Below are 17527 nucleotides of genomic sequence, written 5' to 3' on the forward strand. Positions count from 1 at the left end.
TAAGATTGTCAAGGTTGTGAGGAAATAGGCACTTGCATGTCCTTTTAGGAATTATACAACTTGGACAAATATTTTTGGAGGACATTTGGAACCTGCTTAAAACCTTAAAAACATGACTGCCATGTTTTTGACCCATAAAACTTACATTTAATTATTTATCCAATGCAACGTGGACAGTTTTTACAAACATCTCGATCAGGATATTTTTAATAGAGGAAAAATTAGAAACTAGTTCCAATGCCAAAAAAAAAAAAAAATTAGTTAAATAAGCTACTGCATGGCCATTCAATATAATGATAACCACTGAAATTACATTTTTAAGTTTATGTCTTTCTGTGAATTTACATGATATTGTTGACTGACAAAAAGTAAGGTTAAAATGTATGTACTCTCTATGATTGCAATTTTTGTTAAAAATATGTATACATATCACCTATGGATAAAAATATTATCTTCCCTGCATTTCTAATACTTGGAGATATGCCTGGCTTGCAGGTAACATTTAAATAAAGTTGAATGAATAAATACAAAAAAATCTGGATATGCATATGTCAAAATGATCATACTGATTAGTGGCTTTAGTTTATTTTTCAACTTTTTTCTTTATATTTGTTTTTATACAATAAACCCATATAACCTTTGTCATAAAAAAATTTTAAATAAAAATACAGCTGCTCAGTTCATATTTCCAAGCAAAACAATAATCACCATATTTCCAAGCAAAACAACAATTTAACTCACTTAGTCTGAGGTGCTTAAAAAGTGCCCAAATGAAGATGCTCAGATTTCTTTAGTGCTACTGCTTAATTCTGTCATACCAGGCCTTCACTGACAGCCACGCATGCATTATTGGTCTACAGTTTTTAAGTGGCTCAGGCTCTATGTTCAGAATTTCCTGAATGCCTAAAGAATATCTGCCCACCCACACACCCATCTTGCTCAGCTTAGCAAGGCTCTTTCATCATGTTCTATATTTTCCAGGAACACGTTGTATGTAGAAAAATGGCCCCCAAGGAGCAACTGAAGCATGTGTGTAGGCACTTTGAATTGACATATTGTGGAATAATCAGAAATTTATTTGGATAAATAGTCTGTAATATAGTCAGGGACTTCTCATAATTCTGAAGTCAATGAGGCCCTCGGTGGTTTTATTTCCCTCACTTTCAAGACAATGGGATTCACGTAGACTATGGATTTACTCATTAAATGCTGAATGTAAGAACTTGTCAATGTCGTCTTATTTTGGGAAAACTGAGCATGGTTCCTTTTGGTAAATAAAATGAACATAAAATAAACATTGCAGGCCATGTTTGTTCCAGTCTTCTTTGTGAACTGCAAATTCAGCTGCTGCTGCATTGAAGCAGATTCTGCTCGTAAAGTAGTGAAATGCCTGGTCTGCAATATATCACTATGGGATGCTGTAATGTCAGAGGCCCTTGTCAACACATTGGCAAAACTCCCATCCTGTGGCTGCAGGAAAAGATGCAAAACATTGCATCCAGTGTATGGACCTTGGACTTTGAGAATTCTGGCTTTGATAATTGATAACTTTAAAAAAAACCTTACGCAAGCAATGATACATACCTCTTCACCTGTGCAAGATAACTTTTAATCATGTAGCCACTATTCTAAATAGCTTCACTGTCTCTTTCATCTTTTTTGTTGGTGGTGGTAATGATGAAGGTGATGGTAGTAGTAGCTACGGCTACTAAGCCTCTATTATGAGCCAGATGCCACAATTTACAGGTGAAGACATTAATTCCCAAAAGTAGAACCAGAATTTAGATAGTCTCTGGAGATACCTGCTACACAATGGGTGCACACCTGTGCCTATGTTTTCAATCTTGGAATCTTTCTATTGTACAGCTCCGTCTCCCTTTTTCCACCTCGGGATTAAAAAAGAAAAAAATTGTCTTTAGGATTTTCATGATTCAGCAGATTGTTCTGCTCTTAGAAAGTACACAGGTACTTCTTTTACCAGGCACTCTTCACCTGTGCAGGACGCAAATACCAGATTTTTCTGCCACCTCAGTTTTCCAAATATCTGAAGTTCATTGAGGTCCTTACAATAAAGATGCTTCGTACTACCTCTCCTGGTCCAATCCACCAGAGATTCATTTAACCAAAACTAATTTGTCTAAGACAAACACAATTAAATCTGTTTCCCTAATAGCATCTTGAATTATAATCAGTTTTAGTGAAAATATTTATCATTTTCAGCACATTTCTCATATGATATGAGATATGGAAACCTTTTTACATATTCTTGCCCCTTTAAGTGACTTTTTCTGTTTTTCATATTTATCAAGAATCCCAAGCTTCATTTCAAGCTATCTAATTCCCGGGATTCAGACATCTGGACATGTCTTGTTGAGAAGAACTTATCAATGAAGTTGCTGAAATCTTGAAGATATCTCTTGGAAGAGAAATTATCCTAAAAGAAAAAGAAAAGTATCTTAATGCAGAGACTAAAGTACTAGACATTGGAGGAAAAACTAATTGTCTTTTTCACATTGAAATCCAAATAATAAAATACTGCTTATTTAGTTATCGCTATATGCAATTGTCTGTTAAGGTCAGTCAAACAAGTAAGGATTGAGTAATAATGTGCTCTGTATGTGATTCATGCTATAATTGGATATGTATAAAACTTGATACTTGCTTTGTTTGTTTTTCATTCTTGTATATTCATTCAGAATAATGCCTGATTTATGTTCATGATCAATAACTAATTGATAGATAAAATAGTCAATGAGTGAATGAATGAATGAATGAATATCCTGATGAATTTTTTAACTTTGTAAGAAATAAATTTTTTTTTATTATCATACAGCATTTAAGAATAATAAAGCTGTGGTGAGATTTCAAATTTGAGATATCTATGGCAAGTTTATAAAAGTACATTGATCAAGATATAATTTTTAACATTAATATACACATTCCATAATCTCAATCCATTGAACATGAACACTGGCCTTTGTCATTGTTATTTTTTTCTCCCTACAATATTGCCTGACTCTGTAGAACAGTGGTTCTCAGTTGGAGGTTGACTGTGTCCCCCAGGGGCATCTGGCAACATCTGGTATAATTGTGGGTGTCATGGGAGAGGGATGCTAACAGCATCCAGTGTGCAGTCCGGGGATGCTGCTCACCATCCTAGAATGCACAGGATGGACCCCCACACACAAGGATTTTATCCAGCCCAAATGTTAACATTGTCAAGGTTAAGCAACTCTTGTTGAGTGGGACTCCATTCCCATTTTATGAACACCTCTGTGCCCACTGTAATTCTGAAAACACAGACTTTGCTAATTGGCAAATACTATTTAAAAGAAGATTTAACCTAATCAATATCACTTATCAAAAGCAATGGCTGACTTTAAGTATCAACGTATTTCCAGAATGAATAAACCACACAATCAACTTAGAATGATACAAATTAGGGTTCATATCATTTAATTTTCCTTGAACCTGCTCTGGTAGTTTAATCTGTTAATATGAAAGTTAATTAGGACTGTTTTGAAGGAGCTAAGCAATATTTTCCTTTGCACATTTTTCTGAACTCTGAAAATTTAATGATACTTAAAGCACCTGGCAAATAAAAAGTGCTCTGCGAGTGCTCCGGAAATGTTTATTACAGCTTACTAAAAACACAGGGCTTCACTCATTTGTTCAAATTTTCCATAAGCATGTGTTGCACAGGTTACATTTTTATTTGCTCTCTCTTATTTTACAATAATCTCTCACAAATGTCGTTTGGAAACAGAACACATATACAGGGGGTGTTATACAAAGTTATAAGTTTTTTTTTACACACAAGTTGTAAAGTATCAGTGTATATAATACATTGATGATAGAGAACTAAATTTAAATGAAAAAAGTCATTCTAAGTTTGTTAAGTAGAGAAATTTTTCAGTAATCCTTCACCTACGTATTCACATTCTGTATATTTCCTCATGGTCAACAAACTGATTTGAATGATTTAATTTATCCCACCATTTAAAGAGAAAAGCCTCTGCAATAATTTGAAACCATGACATTATCTTAATTTCACCATTGGCTGCTTTTTTTCAGAAGTTCTTTTATTTCTTCCTTTGACACGTGACAATAGCTTTTAATCTCATTGGAATCTGGATTCAGAGTTACATTCTTCCTCATAAACAAAATGTAATCCATTTCACGTTCACCTCAGATACCATCCGACTGAGCTTTGTAGTGAATTCGTGTTAAATAATTAAGTTCTTCTGAAGGAACCTCTTCCAAGGGAATTCCTAGCTCAGCTTTCAGCCGCCTCTGTGCTGCTCGCTTCACTCCAAGGGCGTCATCTTCCTCAAGCTCACCTGGGTTACTTAATGGATGACTACAACAAGTATTAGTAAAACAACCTGGAAAGGTAATCTTAGCATCTGACCTTTGCTGTAGCAGAAGTTTATTTTCAGTGTTGAAGAAGAAGACACTAAAAGCGCGATGCAATAATCCTTTCTCGATGTTCTCATTCAGGTGACAATTCTTCTTGGTCTCAGCCCCAATTTTATTGTCATTCTCATCAATAAGGATACACATCTCTGCCAGGAGTTGAACCTGTGGCTCATCGAGGTGGTGAGTGTTTATTTCAAGCATCATTACAAAATGTCTGATCTGTCCTGAGAGGCCTCCGGCCACGGATACCCCATCCTGATGAATTTATAGCTTGGTTGTGGAGGCAACACAAATGACATTAAGCAGCAGTCTTTTCAAAAGAAAGAATGCAATTTATTATTGAATTATGCATAGTGTAGTGGACTGAGTTAATATTTGGGTTCTATTTCTACTCTGCTTTTGACCTAGTCAGTGATCATGCATGTTACTAAAATAAGTGAAGCCTAACAGATTTCTTAGATGATTTAAAGTTGTAGCATATTTTTATTTGATAAAAATGAGTTCCAAATATCTAAGATGTCTTAATTAGAAGAAGAGAGTAAAGATTCCAATAATAGAAAAAGGCTTCAGTGAAGAAATAATATTTGATTGGGGCAGGATTTTGATTGGATGGAAGAAGGGGAAACTAGTATCAATTTCCTTCTACATAGCAGATGCTTATGCACATACTATCTTTCAGTTTTACAATATTAAAAAAGAGGTAGCATACTATTTGTATAGATAAAGGAACTAGGATGAGAAAAGAAACCAACATCACCAGTTGAGAGTACAGAAATCAGGATTAGAGGCAGTACAGTCACATTTGTTAATTAAAAAATGGTCAAAAGACCTTAACAGATACCTCACCAAAGAAGATATCAGATGTCAATAAGCATAGAAAAGATGCTTCACATCATATGCCATCAGGGAAATGCAAATAGAAACAACAATGAGATACCACTACAGATCTATTAGAATGGCAAAAATCCAGAACACTGGCAACACCAGATGCTGGCAAGGATGTGGAACAACAGAAAATCTCATTTATTCCTGGTGGGAATACAAAATGGTATACTCACTTTGAGATAAATTCTGATGGTTTCTTATAAAGCTAAACTACTCTTCTTGTACAATCTATCATTCACTCTTCTTGGTATTTATCCAAATGACTTGAAAGTATGTTCACACAAAAACTTTCATGTGGATGTTTATAGCAGCTTTATTATTTATAATTGCCAAAACTTGGAAGCAACAAGTTGTCCTTCAGTAAGTTAATAGATAAACAAACTGTGGCACGTCCAGACAATGGAATATATTCACCACCAAAGAAAAGGAGCCATAAAGTCATAAAAAGACATAAGGAAACCATTAAATGTTGAGTGGAGGGAACCAATGAGAAAAGGCTACATACTGCATTATTCCACTGTATGGAACAGGTAAAACTTCTGAAAAAGGTGAAACTATGGAAATGGTAAAAAGATCATTGGTTGCCAGGGACTGGAGGGAGGGTTGAATAGGTAACACACAGAAGAATTTTAGGGCAATGAAATTACTGTGTATGATACTACATTGAGGAATACACATCAGTATGTATTTGTCCAGACCCACAGAATCTACATCAAGAGTGGACTCTCATGTAAACTCTGAACCCTAGTTGATAATAATTTATCAATGCAAGTCATCAATTTTAACACATATACCACTCTGGTGAGGAATGATGTGTGTGTCGGGGGAAGGAGCACATGGGAAGTCTCTGAACCTTCCTCTTAATTTCTTAGGAACCTAAAACTGCTTTAAAGAGATAAAGTAAAAACAACAACAACAAGAAAACCCAAGATATTCTCAGAGAGATAACTGAGGCTAATGGTAAAAAGAAACAGTAACAAGAATTCATGAAGAAGAACCCTTAGAAGATAATGGGTGTAAAACCCATAATTATCACCATCAGTCAGTGGATGAACTGAATCACAGAATTAATACAGCTGAAATGTGCTGCAGCAAGTGGGATTATCTTGTCAGGGGACTCTCCTGGAAGACAAGGGTAAGAAATAAGGATTTGGAAAACTGAGAACAGTTAAAAGATACAGAGAGTGAAATTAATGTGTCAGTATCTGCCTTAAAAAGGCACAGATGAAGAAAAAGTAGATGAAAGGAGAGAAATAATGCCTTAACACTTCCGTGAATCACAGAAAGGTTTAAGAGGTTCTTGAAAGTGTTCATTAAGAGCCACCAAGCAATCCCAAATGTAGGCACATTGTAGTTAGACATTGGAGGAAGTACCTGTGGAAGACATTTTGGTTGGCTAAACATATCTCTTTCTTCCTTCTTGTTAACGTTAAATTATATATATTATAGAATTTGGCTAAGCAAATACTCATTTTACTCACTTCTCTTGTACCTAGAGGAGGACATACAAGGGAGTCCTGGCTAATGAGATATAAGCATATGCCTGCTGTGGGGCTTCCCAAAAAGTTTCAACTGGTAAAAGGGGAAGAATTGAACATGGAAGTGATGTCAAAAGGTATGGGAGCCACTTTGCAAAGAAGAGGAAGCAAAAAGAGAATAGCAGAAATGTTGACCCTGATATTGTTAAACTGATGAGTTGTTGCCAGTAGCCCCTTAAACGCAAAGCATCTTTTTAGATGAGAAAAAAAAAAAGTAAGTCATTATCAATTGGCTTTATGATATCTCCACCCAGACCATTTCAAACTAATAGAGTAATCCAGTAAGAAAAAAGATGAACACAGAAGGTGGGAACATATAATTTGGTAAGGTTTATTTTCTAAATAAAAAATGACTACAACACAAATAAATAAAGAATAATCCACAGATAAAATTACGGAATGGTACTAACCTGACAGAGATGAATGGTGGGAGGGAGAAGGAAAAGATCAGAGGCAAGTTGAAATGAAAAAAAAATAGAGAGTAAGTAGTAAATATAAAATAAAATGCAGAAATACGTATCTGGCTATTAGTGTTATAATAAATGTTTATTAACTCAAGATTATCTCAAAGATTAAGAGATATTTCTAAGTATGATTAAAAACAGCAATATTTATCTAAAAGTGCTATCTAAAACAAAGGAATATAAGTAGAGTAATAATGAAAAAAATAGCTTAAGATATAGTAGGTAAATGCAACCTTCTCCCTCCAACAGTCAGATTAATGGTTTTAATATTGAATTTAAGGCCAAAAGGAATCATAAAGGACAATGAGGGCACTTGTAATAGGAATAATAGGCATAATAATCATGAACATTTACATACCTAGTACTATGTATTCAGAACAATAACCTGTGACTCTATGGAGAAAAATAGATAAATCAACAATTCTAACAGGGGAATTTAACACACAAACCTCAGAAACTGTTAAATCAAGCAGATTAAAAATATACATAATTATTGAGCTTAAATGAATAGATACATAGAAGTTTGTAGACTCAAACAGAAGATAGAAATTCTTTTTACGGACAAAGAACAGTTACGCAAATGGACCGGATACTGGTCACAGAGAAAGGCCTCAGTATAATCAAATTATTTAATACCATATAGACTCACATTAAAATGCAATACAATTAGAAATAAGTCCAAGGAAAAGCTAAAACCATCCCATATGGCTGAATACTAAGTAACATTTTGCTAAATGGCTTTTATTTAAAAATCATAAGAGAAATTATGGAATTCTTAGAGCTAATGCACATACTATTTGACTATAGGCCAATATTTGCAGGATAAATGTCTGGTTTTACTTAAAGAGACATGTATAGATTTAAATACATCACAAAACAAGCAGAAGAAAAAATAAATGGGATTAATATTCAAATCACAAAGCTAGAAAAAAATTAATCAGAGCCAAACGTATAAGGACAGAAATAATGATTACATAGGTACAAATTTTAAAAACAAAGAATAACAAAAATCCAGTAGAGAGGCTAAATAAAACAAAACTCAGTTATTTTAGTAAAATAAGACACACAACTTCTAGTAAACCTGATCAAGAGTAAAGACAGAAGGTGTAAATACTACAAAATGCATATAGATAGAGGATTTAGCACAGTTATAATAAAGAACAAGAATCATGAGGCTATAATCACTAACTTTCCCTCAACTTGAAAATCTTGAAGGATTTATTTATGAAAGCACAAATTTTGCATGAGAATAATGACATTACTTGAATATTCTAATAACTACTAGAGAAAATTAAAATGTTAGCTAAAAACCTGCTTCCTCATTTCTCTTTTTTCCCACAGAAAGGCAATGGATCAGCAGTTGAAAAGGGAGTACTGTGAAATTTTCAAGGCACAGAAACTTCTTATCACAGATAAGTTAATCCAAAACACGAAGTAGAAAAGGAAAACTGGACAGCTCTCGGTGAAACTGGTATAAGTTTTGACTTCTTCTCCTGCTGCCTCTAGGTAGGGCCAACCCTCCTGGGTTTTAAAAAAAGCAGAAAGAACAGCCTGAGCTTCAGGTTGTCTGGATTTCTTCCATCACCACTCACTTCACAGACTCTTTTTTCTTTTCCAAGCAAGGAGGCCAATTAGTTGGTGGAACAGCTAAGGCAACACTATACAATTACCTGGTTTGTATCCTTCACTGACTCTGATTAGAGTCAGTGGAGGGATCAATTATCATATAGTATAATACTTAAGATGTCTTAAAATATGTAGGTTAATATTTAAATTTTTATATAAAATTTAGAAGAAACATGTTTACATTATTCTCTCTTTTCATTCTATCAAGTTTTTCTCTAATAACCTACTTTGGGATGCTACAACGACCTTCGGAAAATATTAGGCCAATACTTCCAAGTTTTTCTATTATCAGCTCACTGTAATATGGGAATAAGTTAGGGAGCCTAGGCTATCTTTGTGCCTGTGCAGTCCTTTCTTTGATATATGTTTTACAACAGTTGGTTTTCTTCCAAGAGTGTAGAAGGATTGTATTATTACTATAACTATTGTTATTTAAATTGAGCTTATATAAAAGCTAGATTTTCTCTCCTTTTTTTCTTGTAATAAGAGTTGACATGTTAAGCTAACCTGTTCTTCACTGTCTTCTAATTTGGTTCTATTTCTCAGAGAAGGCTTTTTAGGTAGATTTTTTTTTTTTTTTTTTTTTTTTTTTTTTTTTGGTATCTGTCTACTTGTTTTAAAACAGCAATGAGACAATGGTTATATTTTACTTAATCCTTCACTAACCCTGGTCTTTAAACCAGAAAATGGTAGTTCAAGTATACAAAAATATAGGCTGACTTCACATGTAAACAAAAATGTGAGAATCCTTTAAAAGTGTTGAGCTTAACAAATCTAAGACTTTATTTCTCTTTACTTCTTTTATATATATTTAATTGCTTATTTAAAGTATATCATGATCAAATAGAGTTTGTACCAGGAAACAAAGAATATTTTGACACATGTACAAGATAGTTCATGGCCCTTTGGAAATAGAATCTCATAATTATTTCAGTAAATATACCAGAAGACATTCTTAGTGAGGTAGGGTTGGTAGGAAACTTTCTTAGCCTGATATCAAAAAATATTACCAAAAAAGGTAGAATAAATATATAATATGGTATATTTATATGCATTTTTGTTAAGTTTAGAAATAATGTGTGTATATGATAGCACTGCTATGTTGCATATATGTTTGGAACTGGCAAACATAAGACAAGAAAAACAAGTAGTAGGTATGAAAGAACAGAGAGAAAGAATTAAAATTACTGTTATTTCCAGGTTAGCTTCATAGCAAACTGGGGAGTACACATCTGGGTGCGTCTGCATATGTGTTTTTTTTCTCTGTGGAGGCAGTTTGCATAGCTGACCTTTTGAGAGCTGACTGAGCAGGTCCGAGCCAGCTCAATGCAGGAAGAGACTCAATGCAGATCCAGTTGCTGATTTTCAGAGGCCCCCTTTCTAAAAACATGACTGCCTCTATCAGAGCTTCCTTTTAAATGTAGTGATAATAGTTCCTTGTCCTTTGTCTCTATCAATGTGTAGAGTGTTGCAGGGAGCAAGGTCTTTTTCTATTGGAACACTGGTCATGGCCCATGCAATCCAAATTTGCACTGCCTAAGCTAGGGAATAATGGGAGTTCACAAGATTGTGAGTTTTCCCTCAATTATATCTGCACCACGTGGTACTAATAGTCTATGTCTGTAACTCCTAGGCATAACACAAAAGCAAACTTGCTAATAAATTATTATAACTAATGAAATAGTCTGTCCATTTGCTGGTACAAAATCAACTTACAAAATCAAAATCACTAAATAACAGTGAAAAATAATGGTTAGCAAAATATTTCCCCAAATAACAAGAACTATAAATATTCAGTGTCACTCAACAAAGAAGGTACAAGAAAAGGTAAGACATACCCTTTGATATAACACAGAAAGTCAACTTCTATTTACCCAAGAGAAATGAAAACCTAAGTCTATACAAAGACTTGTATAAACTGCTCACAGTAGCCTTGTGTATAATGGCCCAAAAAGTGGAAGCAGCCCAAATGTTCATCAACAGGTGAATGGATAAATTCCGTGTGGTATATTCATTCAGTGGTATACTACTCAACAATAAAAACAATAAATTACTGATACACTAAAAACATAGATGACTCTCAAAAATATTCTGTGCAGAAAAGCCCAGACACCACAGAGTAAAGAGACTATGATTCCATGTGTATATAACCCAAGAAGAGACAGATCTAATTTGTAGTGTCAGAAAGCACATCAGTGGCTACCTGGAGATTACTTTGAGCCAACCCCTGGCAGAGCACCAGACATCCACTTGATCAAAGTTGTTTGGCTTCCATTCATTCTTAGGCAAGGTCCCTTCACCCACATCTCTGCTCTAAGGTGGAGAATGTCCTAATTCAGTGGGTCCCAATTATTGGTTCATAAACTAGTGTGTGTGAACTGAGAAGAAAAATATCAGATATGGAAAGTTTTTTGAAGTATAAAATTTATTCACCTGTAAGTGACTATCATTATTATGAAATTTTCTCCATGTAATATGGTGTTAAAATATTCATTTATTTTATATAATGATGACAGTCAGTGATGAAGTTGAATTTTTAATTGCCTTTCTTGGCAAAACAAACATTTGACAAATCTGGGTATTAAAAAAAGAAGAGGAAGAGGAGAAAAGGAATGTAGGAGAATGGCATATTCTATTTTGAGCTAGAAAAGGATATCTTTTTTTAAAAAATCCATAAAAGCACAGGCATAAAAATAACAAGAAACAAAATAACAAAAATAAACAGAAACTTCATTAGGGAATTTGACTGAATCGAAAGAAGAGTTTTATATCCAATAAAACATATTATAGGAAGCTTTAACATGGAATTTACAAGAGTGAGAACTGTTTAATATTTAAAATACATTAAAAAACACATGCTATTCACCAAATAAAAGGACTGAAAATTTATAAAAATGAGTACAGTAGTTGAATGGAAATTCATGTGAATGGTAATACATATGTAAACTGATTCTCAAACTCACTGCTACGTACATAAATAAAAATTAAAATTAAAACTATAAAATATTACTTTATAATCACCAAATTAGCAGAAGTTAGAAGGCAGGAAAATATGTCGAAAGGAAGGGGGATCCATACACACAGCTAGTGGGAATCTAAAATACTACAGTGATGCTGGAGAGAAGCTGAAATTACCTAATAAAATAAGCATAGCTTGATGCTACAACTCAGCTCATGAAAAATTATAGGACTTTGTAGAGGATTTTCACAGCAGCGTTGCTTATGATAGCAGGAAACCTGATGGAATGACCAAGTAAAAGGAGGTGTATGTATATGTCAGAATGTTGGCATACTACGAACCATTAGCAACAATGAGCTAGATTTACATTTGACAGCATGGAATCATCTAATCTCAAAAACACTAGCAAGAATGAAAATAGCAAGAAACAAGATACTACCGCTATCATTTATGCAAATTAAAAGCACATATAAAATACACTCTAATTTTCAAGGAACCAATGTAGTTAAATAACCACTTAGATGGAAGGTTGGAAGGGTGAAAAGGAGGGAGAACTATAAAAGGGGCAATATACTAAAATAAAGATAAAATGAGATAAAAGAGTTGTTAACATATTGATGATGAAAGTATGATGAATGGAAAAGCGTGAGTAATCTTACATACTCTACATTTTAAAAATTAAGTAAACCACAATGAATCAGTATCCAAGGGTTCATGTGGGAAGAGGAGAGAGTGAGCTAATGACCAAGAATCAGTTCAATCAATCCTTCATTCAATCAAATGCTTTTGTATGTCACAACACAGTGCTGTGTGTTGGTATGTTGCTTACCATTAAGTGTGCTCTTATATTTTTTAAACATTCTCACTTTTCTAAATTTTTCTTTAGATAATAAACTCCTGCAAAGCAGATGGTTTGGTTCTTCTTCCTCCATGGTGCCTGGCCCATCATTCTGCAGATATAAGGTAGGCACTCGTTAATATTTTGCTCCTTTGATTACTATAACTGAAAAGCTGGGATTCTATAGGATGTGGCCCCTTAAAATATCTGTAAGTGATTGAAAAAATGTATTCAAGTTGCTGTAGCTTCTATGATCCTTATCAAATATATATTCTTACCAGCTTATATATTGCTGCCAGCTTCTTTTGCGTTTTGCTTGTGAGAGGATATTCCCTGTGCTATGTGTTACTGCTGCTTTGTTGCATAGTGACACACTTTCGGTCCTAATAGATTCTCTTGCAAGAGTTTCAGATGTCATTTGGAACATGAGAAATAATTGCTTGTGGGCTATTTCTCTCACAGAACCTCTTTCCCTCTCCTTGTCACATGCTGACTCCCGTTTTTCCAACATGTTCTGGATGTTTTATTTCTATTCTTCCACATAGAATGTGTTCTAGAAGCACTCATTCTAGTAGTAGGGGGCAATATAATGAAAGGAAAACTGTTTCTCTATTCACAACACCTCTCACACCCAATATATAGGGATTTTCCCCCCTGCAGTAACCCATTTCCCAACTCTCTGGTTGTCAATTTGATATTCTATAATATAATTCAATTCTGACATTAACTATCGGCTTAAGGGCTCGGTCCTACAAGGCCCTTCAGACCCGAGTAGCAAATAATGAACTCCTAGGGTATCCACACTTCTGTCCAACTTGGCTACAAAGCCAAGAATTCCCACAACCTTTCCCCCATCAAAGTGCAATAATTTATTGAAAGGACTCACAAAACACAATATTTGCTAATGCTTACTAGTTTTATGAAGGAAATGGGAAAGGATACAGATGAGCAGTCAGGTGAAGAGATACATGGTGTGAGGTCTGGAAGAGTCTCATGTTCAGGAGCTTCCGTTGCTGTGGAGTTGCGGTGCCCCTGGGATGTGTGCATCCCAGCACAGGGATGTGTTCACCAACCTGGAAGCTCTTCGCATTTGGTAGTTTAGGAATTTTTAACGGAGGCTTCATCACATAATGTACATACACATAATTCGATTACAAATATTCATATTTTTGAGGATGCCTTTTTAAGCCTATTTACTGCTCACCGCAGTGAAGAAACTTCTCAGCGTCCAGTGCGGCACGGTGGCTCACGCCTGTAATCCTAGCACTTTGGAAGGCTAAGGCAGGTGGATCACCTGAGATCAGGAGTTTGAGACCAGCCTGGCCAACATAGTGAAACCTCACCTCTACTACGAATAGAAAAATTAGCCAGACATGGTGGTGCACACCTCTAATTCCAGCTACTCATGAGACTGAGGCAGAAAAAAATCGCTTGAAACCCAGGAGGTGGAGGTTGCAGTGAGCCAAGATCACGCCACTGCACTCTGGCCTGGGTGACAGAGAGAGACTCCATCTCTTAAAAAAAAAAAAAAAAAAGTTTATCAGGATGTCCTCTGCAGACCACCTACTGCAGCTGGAGAATCCTGGGCATGCCACATCAAAGTCTGTGGAGACGTGTCTTGGGAATGGGTCTTTATAACAAGCATCCCAGGTTCTTGTGCATGCTAGCATTGTAAAATCATCATGCCTAAAGAAGCTTAAGGAAAATTGTTCTGCTGTGCTACGGAAAATTTGTTAATTGACACCTGAGGTGGTACAAGCCAGCTCTCAGGAGATTAGCAACAGGAAGAGGGAAAAACAGATAGATACAAATAACATTTTGAAGGTAAACTATATTGACCTATTGCCTATATGTGGAGCATTTAGGAAGAGAATAAATCTTAGAGTCAATGAATATTTTTGAATATTTCAATGAATTAATTCTCTTGACTGCCTCCATTCTCCCATGCCCCAAATTTTCAGCTCTATTGAGGGTAAGCAGTTTGCTTGAAGTCAATCATTTATATAATGTTAAACTCTAAAATCGAAACCACGCTTTTTGATGGTAGGGTCAATGGTCTTGCTATCTAACCATAACTTCTATGTTGAGAAGGTTTTAAGTCTGAGTGACTAAGAAAATTGGTCTGCCATTCAATACTTTGTTGAAGATCATCTGTGTGGAAGGCAACAGTGTTCTGTGCTGAGTGCTGGGATTCCAGTGGTGAACACAGTAAACATGCTACCTCCTCCCTGTGGTGCTCACTCTCTGTTTGATAAGATGGTAACGCTAATAACAGTAAAAGCCTTTTGGAAAGGGAAGTTGGTGCAATAATGAGAATATGACATTTTTGGAATGAATATTGGACATGCTGAATTGGTCTGTATTTCAGGTGCATCCAAATTGCCTAGTTCTCCCTTTAAACCATATGTGCATGTTCCTTTATGTGTATGTATAGGTTAAGGAAGCCTCTCTGTCTTTTCAGATAAGGGAGAGAGAGAAGAGTCAATAGTGAAGAGGAAGTTTATCACATTCATGAGAAACATCCTTCCTGAGCTTGCAGCAAAGTGATCACTGGCCTGTGGAGAAGAATGTAAAGTTGTTTCACCAGATGGAACAAAGTTACAGGTTTTAGACATGATTTTTAATGCCAGTGAGGTATATCTCTCTTCTATAAAATGTACTTGTCTCTATGATGGGTTATTTTTTTAGATTCTTCCATCCTTTGGAAAAAGGCAAAATATAAAGGCAGTATGGGCTGTTCACAGCATAAACTCTGTAAATTGGTCATTAGCCAACTTTCCTCATAGAGATGGGCACCTTGTGTCAAAAACAGGAAAATAAATTAACTTGGACATGCTTTGGATGATTTTCAGCATGAAAACTGATATCCATGGACTGGAAATGAATTTACTCTCTAAATATTTGCAGTCATGAAATAGTTTAGATGAAAATGCTCTCTGATGATTCAAAAGTAGAACACTGAGAAATAATAAAATTAGAATCATTTTAGAGAATTCAAGAAGATGTATTGTATAAAGTACCAGTGGGTAGAAGTGGACACAACTCTGACTGTGACTGCTTAAATATACTTCTAAGAGAGTTTTCTATCTTTTGAAGAAAACTTTCATGTTTAGGGAGAGGTTTAGGTTTTTTTTTTTTTTTTTCAATTTCTCACATGATATGATCTATTTTTTTCCTCTTTCCTTAAATAAGGAAGAATAAACATAAAGAAAAAGTTTGGGTCAGGTATGGTGGCTCACGCCTGTAATCCCAGCACTTTGGGAGGCAGAGATGGGGGATCACGAGGTCAGGAGATCAAGACCATCCTGGCTAACACGGTGAAACCCCATCTCTACTAAAAATACAAAAAAAAAAAAAAAAAATTAGCGGGGCGTGGTGGTGGGTGCCTGTGGTCCCAGCTACTCAGGAGGCTGAGACAGAAGAATGGCCTGAAACCGGGAGGTGGAGCTTGCAGTGAGCTGAGATTGCACTACTGCACTCCAGCCTGGGGGACACAGTGAGACTCCTTCTCAAAAAAGAAAAAGTTTGAAAACTATAATATTTACTAATTTATTAATAGCAAAAAAGTCTTAATACCTTTTTACCATTCTAAGTTTTGAATAATTAAAATGTAAAAAAGCTATGAAATTAAGTTGTATATAATTGTAGAGGGAAAAAAGGTTTATATTTTGACATGTCTTGGTTGTGTCCGCACGCAAATCTCATCTTAAATTCCCACGTGTTGTGGGAGGGACCTGGTGGGAGGTACTTGAATCATGGGGGCAAGTCTTTCCCATGCTGTTCTCATGACAGTGAGTAAATCTCAGGAGATCTGATGGATATTATAAAGTGGAGTCTTCCCACACAAGCTCTCTCTTAGCCTGCTGCCATCCACATAGATGTGACTTTCCACCATGATTGTGAGGCCTCCCAGCCATGTGGAGCTGTAAGTCCAAATAAACGTCTTTCTTTTGTACATTGCCCAGTCTAAGGTATGCCTTTATCAGCAGCATGAAAATGGACTAATATGTATTTCTTCTTGGATTATAACTTGAATTTAAAACTAAAATGAAAGAAGAAAAAGGAAGAGGAGGAGGGGGAGAGGAATATCTTGATAGATTTTTCTAAATTTTTTTTTGAATTTTTGTTTTATTAATTTAGAGAACACAGAGAGCCGTCATTTATTTAGAATTGTTCTACTGTGATTCTTATTTTGTCTATACAGAAATAGACTTTATCTGCTATTGTTAATTTGATTTAGAAGGTTTTCTTATATTTGGGCATGATATTGATACAGGTTATAATTCTCTAAGAGAAAAAAAAAACACTCAAAGGAGATGAAAGTAACTCAAATGCTTGTACCGTCACTAGATATTTTGAAACCCACTTTTTATATTTCTTAATTATTAGTATTTATTTATGAGAATACTTTTCTGTTTACTGATTGCTATGAATCCTGACAGCTTCATGAATTACAAGCTCCCTTAGGCATGACATAATAACTTTGGTTAGCAAATTGCAGTATTCCTACAGAGTTTTCTGGATTTGCCTCATAAACGTGCTATTCAACAAATTCTTGAACTAAAGGATTTTTCCTAAGAAAAGAACTTTTAACATTTTAAGAGAGCTATGACCAAATTGTTCATGGTCATAAGTCCCTAAAGAGTCCTCATTAATAACTAGGTAAATGGAACCTCAATGCTACAGCTTAAAGATCAGAAACTTTGAGCAGACACTTAGAAAGAACTTCATTATTTGTGAGTTCGCAGGGGGAAATTATATACCTCTTCATTTTATTCTGTACCCTAGAGCCCTAATC

General features: G+C 35.2%; 1 protein-coding gene and 1 pseudogene across 1 annotated transcript in view; one reads left to right on the plus strand and one right to left on the minus strand.

Annotated features, from left to right (window-relative positions):
* Positions 1-17527, plus strand: part of HNMT (histamine N-methyltransferase) — a 1236603-nt gene that overhangs the window by 731738 nt on the left and 487338 nt on the right. The gene's annotated exons all lie outside the window — the stretch shown is intronic.
* On the minus strand, positions 3912-4714 carry LOC126932250 (isopentenyl-diphosphate Delta-isomerase 1-like; annotated as a pseudogene).

The sequence above is a fragment of the Macaca thibetana genome, chromosome 12, assembly GCF_024542745.1.
Source record: "Macaca thibetana thibetana isolate TM-01 chromosome 12, ASM2454274v1, whole genome shotgun sequence".
Taxonomy (NCBI): Eukaryota; Metazoa; Chordata; class Mammalia; order Primates; family Cercopithecidae; genus Macaca; species Macaca thibetana.